Source organism: Ursus americanus, chromosome 27 (assembly GCF_024610735.1).
Source record: "Ursus americanus isolate L20-20 chromosome 27, mUrsAme1.1.p, whole genome shotgun sequence".
Lineage (NCBI taxonomy): Eukaryota > Metazoa > Chordata > Mammalia > Carnivora > Ursidae > Ursus > Ursus americanus.
The window spans coordinates 39,916,028-39,923,931 of NC_142153.1; positions in this window are offsets into that span (position 1 = coordinate 39,916,028).

Sequence of the window (7,904 nt, forward strand, 5' to 3'; positions counted from 1 at the left end):
GAGCCCGCTGTGGGCGTGGCAGCCGAGCACGCCTGGATGGGGCGGGGCACGCCGGGATGGAGCGGGGCATGCCGGGAAGTCGCCATGGATGGAGGGAACGTGGGGTCCTGGGGCCTTCTGACGAGAGAGATGGCCCCAGATACATGTGTTCAGTTATCTCAGCAGTGGCATTGCCCTGCTAGTGTCCATTTTAGAGCTGTTCTTATAAGGCAAGACAGCTTGGATTGTTTACAACCAGCATCCTTTCTCCAAAGATGTGTTTCCCCCGTTGGGTTGCCCGAAGTACCTCCGCGTGGTCCAGACGGCCTGCGGGGGCCATTTGCTGGGGCCTCCGCCCACATTCGCCAGGGTTAACGACCCCACCTGTACCGACTTCCGCATCCCGGCCCTTTAAGTCGTCTCTGCCTGGGCTCGGAACTTTTTACAGCACCGCAGGGAAAAGGGCCTCTGAAGATTTTCTTACACCTGGTGTAAATCATACAGGCCCTTAAAAGTTTCCAAAATCATATTTCAAAACCCAGGGTTAACGGTTTTCTTCATCGTAGACAAATTCATTTGGTGCATGCATTACTTTGGGACGGAGCCCCAGCCCTAGGTGAGTGGATTATTGACGAAATCCTCTTAAATAGAACTCTGGCCTGACCGCAACACACAAATGGGAATATAACTTCTGTGTCACTTTGAACACAACGAAGGATTTACACTTTCTTCTGCCTCTTTCTCACTCTTTCTGGTATGACGGGCTGAGATCTGACAAAGCTAGGTAGACTCTTGGTCTGATTTCACACTGCAGGTTTCCCCAAATGATAAGTGGAAGCGTATCCTAACTCCCAGTTGAAATCATCATCATTACTCTGTTTTTCATATGTAACCTAATCTAGCTAGTTCAGAATTTAGGGCCATTAGGTCCATCTGTGCAAACTATTCTGTCCAAACTATTAGCTTCCAAATCCTGCTGCTTTCTAAAAGTCTGATTTTAAATATTCCGTTAAGTTTATTTTAGTATATTTGTGAAATTTTCTCGTTGTCCCCTTCCTGTTAGTGCTTTGTGAGTCTCTGGTGGGAAGGACCTTCTGTAAATCAAAAGCAATTAGAGTTGCCTTATGAGACTTACGAAATACAAGAGAAGACCTGAAGGGAGTAATTCCAGTTAATCAAAAGAAAATATTTAATTGTTGAAAAAATATTAATTATCTCAATGGGTAAGAAATGTTGTTATTATGGATCATGTTTAATATTCTATTTTAGAGCAAATACAGTATAATACAGAACACATTTGTGACCATAATCATCACCTGTTAAGTCTGCCACTTGTGTCATTTTAAAGTAACATTTTTAAATGAAATTAAAACTTTTACTTTGGGATCACAGCTTCATAAAGACAGAGATATGGATAGAGGTATAGATATTGGTACAGATATAGACACAGTTCTGTATGAATTACTTCAATGTTAGGTTTCAATGCAAATAAATGTATTTTTTCTTTTTTCAACTTTATTGTTTCTTCTTGACAATATAACTTATTTCCATACTTGCTATTGACTTTTCCCCCTTAAAACAAAATGGAAATTATGTGAGCTTTAGAAAAATGTTTTGAATAACATAAAAATTTGTAGTATAAAACATAACCCCCTTCCTCAATAACTGCTCCCTCCATCCCCCCAAAATAACTGCCTTTGGCTGCTTGATGCTTCAGCCTTTCGATTTTTTTCATACATACATATACTAATACATATTATCATTTTACAATAAAAGTATATTTGAAGAATTATTCCGTCATTTTATTTTTTCACTAAGTTGATCTTAGATAAGCTGCGCTAATATTTGTGTACTTAATTCCTTTTAAAAAGTAATATGGTGTTCCACCGTGTGGATGTACCATCATTTATATAACCAACCCCTTACTAATGTATATATTGGTTTTATCTAATTTCTCCTTACAGATTTGCTTCTTGAACTGTGTTTTTTTTTCTTTCTTTTCATTGCCTCTCTACCACCACCCCCCCACCAGCAATTTGGTGTTTTCTAGTGACCCAGGGCCACTTTACTCCTTTTTCATTTAGCCTGTTTTCCGAAATGTTTTTCTGACTTTGACTTTTAAGTCTTGTCCTTTCCTTTTAAATCTTCTCTTTCCATCTCTTACTTTTTTTCGCATTAAGGACCAAGGTCCTCTTCCACAAAGTCTCTCCTCCCTGGTACAAGTGGGAGCTCCTCACACTCTTTCCAACCCCAGCGGTGAAGAGAAAGAGGCAGTGAGTATTACGTTTCTGATAAGAAACAAGAGGCTGCTACTGGCAGGGAGCCTTGTCAAGATCTCCCTCATTCTGAGCACTCCATTCCCATGTGAACAACAATGAATGGAGATTTCACCCGCCCACCCCACATTGTTCAAGTTGTCCTTTGCCCTTTCTGTCAAATCTTGGCACCCAGGAGACAGCAGAACATGTTCTGAATTCAACCCTGGGGAGCCACCGATCAATATCACTTGACTCTTCTTACCCATTAGTTGTTCTCTTTCTATGCCTGACGTGGAGTGATGCCTAAGCTATTCTTTGTCATGCCCCTTCTCAGTTGGCCCAGCTAACCCCTGTAGGGTGGGATGGCTCTCTCCGTGCCCTAGCCTGAGTGCCACAGGCGGGGAGGAGCGCATGGACAAAGTGCGAGGCTGTCTCGAAACATGGTTCTCTGACCGCTTCAGCCATGGGCTCAGAGTCTGTGGAGAAAGTTAGTGTATTTTACCTCTTTGTGATCTTAATTACCAAATAGCATGAAAATTAACTGTCCGCTTAACTCGTGGAATACTATAACAATGAAAATTTATGAAATGCTTTGAAAGTCAGATTTTGCACCCCTCCCCCAAAAAATGAGGACCTGTCACATCCTCACAAAAAAAAAAAAAAAATCAGATTCCAAAGAAACAGAGTTTACTATTTTACATGTCTCTTCTCCCTTTTTTGGTACATATATGTCAATGACTTCCCTTTTCTTCCTTTTTCTCCTTTCTGGTATTTTCTGCCTACCTATCCCTTCCCATGAATTAGTTCTTATTTATGGAGCACATACAATATATTTATATTTGTCTCCAATGAGACCTTCTTTCAGCAGAGTTTTGTGGTTGTTGTTTTGTGGGGGTGGAGTGGGTTCAGAGAGGAAGAAAGACGCGACTGTTGTCATTTTTTAAAATCTTCATTTTTTTTTTATGTCGCTCAAATTTCTTTTGTATCTGAAACAGTCTCTGGAATGTTTTTATGATTATCCAGGCCTTCAATTCTAAGTGGCAACATTCAAATAAGCAGAAAAACTTTAAAGGGAGACTGAATTCCTGTCTGATTTTAAGAGCTTAGAAAATTAGAGTAATTTCTTCCAAGCCATAGATAAATTGGTCAGGAAAACCAAATCAAATCTCTAAACCAACTCAATCTTTGATTGACTCTGACTAATGTCTTAATCTCTCTGCATTTGAATCTTCCAACTTTTATATCGGTGGAACTTAGATACCAAATGTCAATTATCTTCTAATAATTAGATAGGTGATTATGGGCTGATTAAAACAAATCTAACCATGATACTGAACTCCTCAGGAGAAAGGTATTTTAGAGATTTTCAGGTTTAAAACTAAGAAATATTTTAGGAGCTTAAATGGGACAAAATTTCAGAAAATTGCAGATTTCATCTCCTGTCATAGTTTATGGCAAAAGAAAAGCCTGAGAAATTCTATTTTAATGGCTGTGAAAATATTTTTTCAATTATAAAAAGAGACTCCACCTACGTATAAAAGGTCTTTTTTTTTCTTAGTTGAAAATGGCTCATCTCTAAGCACATCTTACTATCCCTTCCTCTCCAATGTAGTTCTTCCTTCCCAAATGCATTTTAATGCCATACCAATGAAATCCAAAACTAAATTATTGTTTTGGCCCTCGATTCCTGAGGAAGGGAAAGAAATGCAAATTTTTCTTTTTATTAACAAGTGCGCAACTTCCAGTAGATTATATATAGTCTCCTAACGCATGTCAACCTGGATATTCAACATCATTTGGATTTTCAAATACAACACTTAATTGTAATAAAGTCTGAAGACTCAGAATTCAGTAGAATTCTACAATAGTGGACATTATATTGCTGATTGAAGTGATTATAATGTAATGATCTCACTGAGCATTTCCTCTTTGCTGTACAAAGGACAGAGATTCAGGCCATCAAGTAGGAGGAAAGACCTCAGAATGTGTGACTAGTAATGTGAGACTGCCGCTGTCCCAAGCTTACAGCCGAAGTTAACAAAAGGCACCTCACACTCCCCAGTTGGAAAATAACAGTGTATTAACGATTTCAGAAGGGAGTTGAGTGTAAACAGTATTAATCACTAGGATAAAGTTGCAAATAACTACATGGCTTTAATGAGGAGATCTGACATAAGTGGTTCCAACAAAAGTATTGATTACACGTAAAATTATAGATCAAGCCTTCAAATAATTGAGGTTTGAGGAAGTCACTCTAACATTTTTTTAACAAAAGGAGGATCTTGGGGTGCCTGGGTGGCTCAGTCATTAAGCATCTGCCTTCGGCTCAGGTCATGATCCCAGGGTCCTGGGCTCGAGCCCTGCATCAGGCTCCCTGCTCAGCGGGAAGCCTGCTTCTCCCTCTCCCACTCCCCCTGCTTCTGTTCCCTCTCTCGCTGTGTCTCTCTCTGTCAAATAATTTTTTTTTAAAAAGGAGGATCTTATAAAATGCTGGCAGAGGCATGTGGTAAGCCAAATGGCCTGCTAACTAGCTAGATTATCTGATTTGTATTTATGTTAGTCCAGTTGGGCTTGGTTACCCTGGACCCTAAATAAAGTTAAGGGATTAGGAACCAGAAGCATGAACAGCCAGTGCCAAAATAAGGTCCAGACCTAATCTCTTTCCCCCATACCCTTCCCCTAACCCCTGCTCTCTCCATAACCTGCCAAAATCTAAATACAATATATCTAAAATCAGATGAGTCCAGAACATGGACAGAGATTTATTGAAGAGCACGAGTTTTGGAGTTAGACAAACCTAGCTTGGAAGCCCAGCTCAGCCACTTACTAGCTATGTGATCTTGGTCAAGATATTTAATATCTCTGAACCTCACTTTCTTCATCTGAGTATCTGAATAATGAATTAAAATATCTACTTCACACAGTCACCATGAGGATTAATTCTTTTTAGCCCAGGGTCTGAATGTAGCAGCCAAAAGAAAGTACCAGTAGTATTACTGTTAAGTTTCCCAAATAGTCTCTATATGTCTGCTATGTCAAGAAAAAACAAAATAGAAGGTAGAATTAATACCTAATTCTCAGAAAATAACCACCCTTCCCACCAAAGAAGGACTTTGTTGATGATGACATATGAGATACTGTGTAATATTACTATTAATACCACCTTACTTCATTTTAGAAAAAGGCTTTGTAAGTGGATACCGCCCCAAAACTCATCAGTTTCCAGTTGGATAACATTTGTAGAATTTTGGGATGGCAACAAAATAGCCATAAAAATAGTTGGAGGTCAGAGCACAATTTAAAATGTGTTCTTCTCAGATTCATGAAAATTAAACCTTCTACTTTTCAAAAGGTATCATTCAGAAATGAAAAAGCAAGCCACTAACATACATGTTTGCAAAAGGAGTTATATTAAAAATACACAAAGAAGCCTTATATCTCAATAAGAAGACAATCCAATTAAAAATGGGCAAAAGATTCGATCAAATTCACAAAAGAAGACATACAAATAGCCAATAAACTTGTGAAAAGATGTTCAATTTCCTAATCATTAGGAAAATGCAAATTAAAAACACAGTGAGTAACGACTCTCCACAACCATTAAAATGGCTAAAATTAGAAAGACTGACAATAACAAGTGTTGGAGAGGCCGTGAAGCAACTGGATCCTCATCCACTGCTGGTAGGAATGCAAAATATTACAACCATTCTGGAAAATGGCTTGGCAGTTTCTTATAAAGTCTCATCCAACCCAACAATTCCTCTCCTAGGTATTTACCCAAAAGATAGGAAAATATATGTCTACACTGAGACCTATATACACAAAGACCAGCAGCTTTGTTCACAATAGCCCCAAATTGAAAACAACCCAAATGTTCGTCAACAGGTGAATGGATACACAAATTCTGACCTATGCATAGAGTGAAATACTACCCAGCACCACCAAACCACTGACACGCTATGGGTAAATCTCAAAAACATGCTGAGTGAAAGAAGACAGACACCAAATAAAACATACTGTATGTTTCCATATAGATGTATGAAAAGCTAAAAACAGGAAATCAGCTGGGGGACAGAGGGAGTTGACTGCAAGGGAACATGAGGGAACTTTCTAGAGAGACAGAAATGTTGTCTATCTTGACTGTGGTGGTAGTTACACTGATGTACACATTTGTCAAAATACATTGAGCTATATACTCCAAATGGGTGCATTTTATTGTATATATGTGTATCTGTGTAGTAAAGAATTTAACTTCACGCCAAAAGGGGTCTGGCCTTTTCCTTCAGCTTCTGGGAGGTGACCTCTAAGCCCTTAGAATGTCATATATGATAGGAGTATCTTTGTTTACCTGGGGGCTTTGGATTATGTTTGTAATCTAACAATGTGATATAGGGTTGGAGCTGGCTATATCAGATAGTATTTAGGGTGGCAGCTGATCACAGGAGAAAGACCAACAATTTGAAGGAGGGTGGGGGCTTTGGGTCACACAGTATCAGCTTAACCCAAGGGGCTGGAGCCTAGAGAATGAAATTAGCACACAGGCAACCATTGATGGCTACAAAATGGAACCTCAATGAAACCCTGACCCTGAAGGCACAGGTGAACTTCCCTAGCTGTCAATAATCTGTGTATTAGACACAGATATGAGGAAAATAACACATAGACTCTGTGGGGTGAGGACAATGGAAGTTTCGCAGTTAGTTCTTTTCCTGGATTCTGCTCTGTGCAATTCTTCCCTGGGCTGACGGGAATCTGTGTCCTTTTCCATAATAGAGTGTAACTATGAGTGTAACAGCGTTCAGTGTGTTTGGTGGGTCTGCTAGCAAATTATCAAACCTGCAACTGGTGTAAGAAGCGAGGGAGGGCTATGGAGAACAGTGTTCCCATTATCTTTGCAGTTTCCTAAACTCCTTGGGACTTAGCTCTAAACTTTAGCGATATCACATCTCAATACATATAATTTTTTAGCATATGCATGTACATATGTCTGTGTGTATGTGTGTGTATATGCACACATCCCCAATGAAACACTGCTTTAAATGCTAGGAAAGAAAGAATCTCTTAAAAATTTTGAAAGTGCCTTAATATTTTGTGCTCCAAATTTTAAAGGCATAGGTAGATCTTTATAAACTTAGAAAAAATATGAAAAAATGGGCCTCAACTCACAGAAGTTATCCGGGCAAAGTGGGAAGAGAGAAGCAAACCAGGGGTTGTCATTTATTATTCTCTATAAATATTATTCAAGTGGCACAATTAAAGGCTCATTTTTGTCTCCTAATATTTTTCAGGATTTTTCAAATTAATGAAAAAATAAGTGTATACTGGGAAAATTCATAAATACATACTAATATATATAAGAAATACAGAAATATGAAAATTTGACACTTGGAACCTTATGGTCACTGGAAATACAAAACATCTAGTTTGATTTATACACAGATTCTTGTAGCAGAGAAGAAGAATGATGTGGGCAAAGTGTTTAAGCATAAAACATTTTATATTAGTGTAAAATTCTGTAGAGGAAATAAAATGGAAAATACGATGTCACAGAGAAAAAGGAGTAATTAAAGTATCCAAGGTAGAAGCTGAGCTGGTTTTGGAATTTTTAACAACAGATTATGGTTGCTATCAAATCCCTATGGTACTTTGCATTCAGTTGGGTTCATT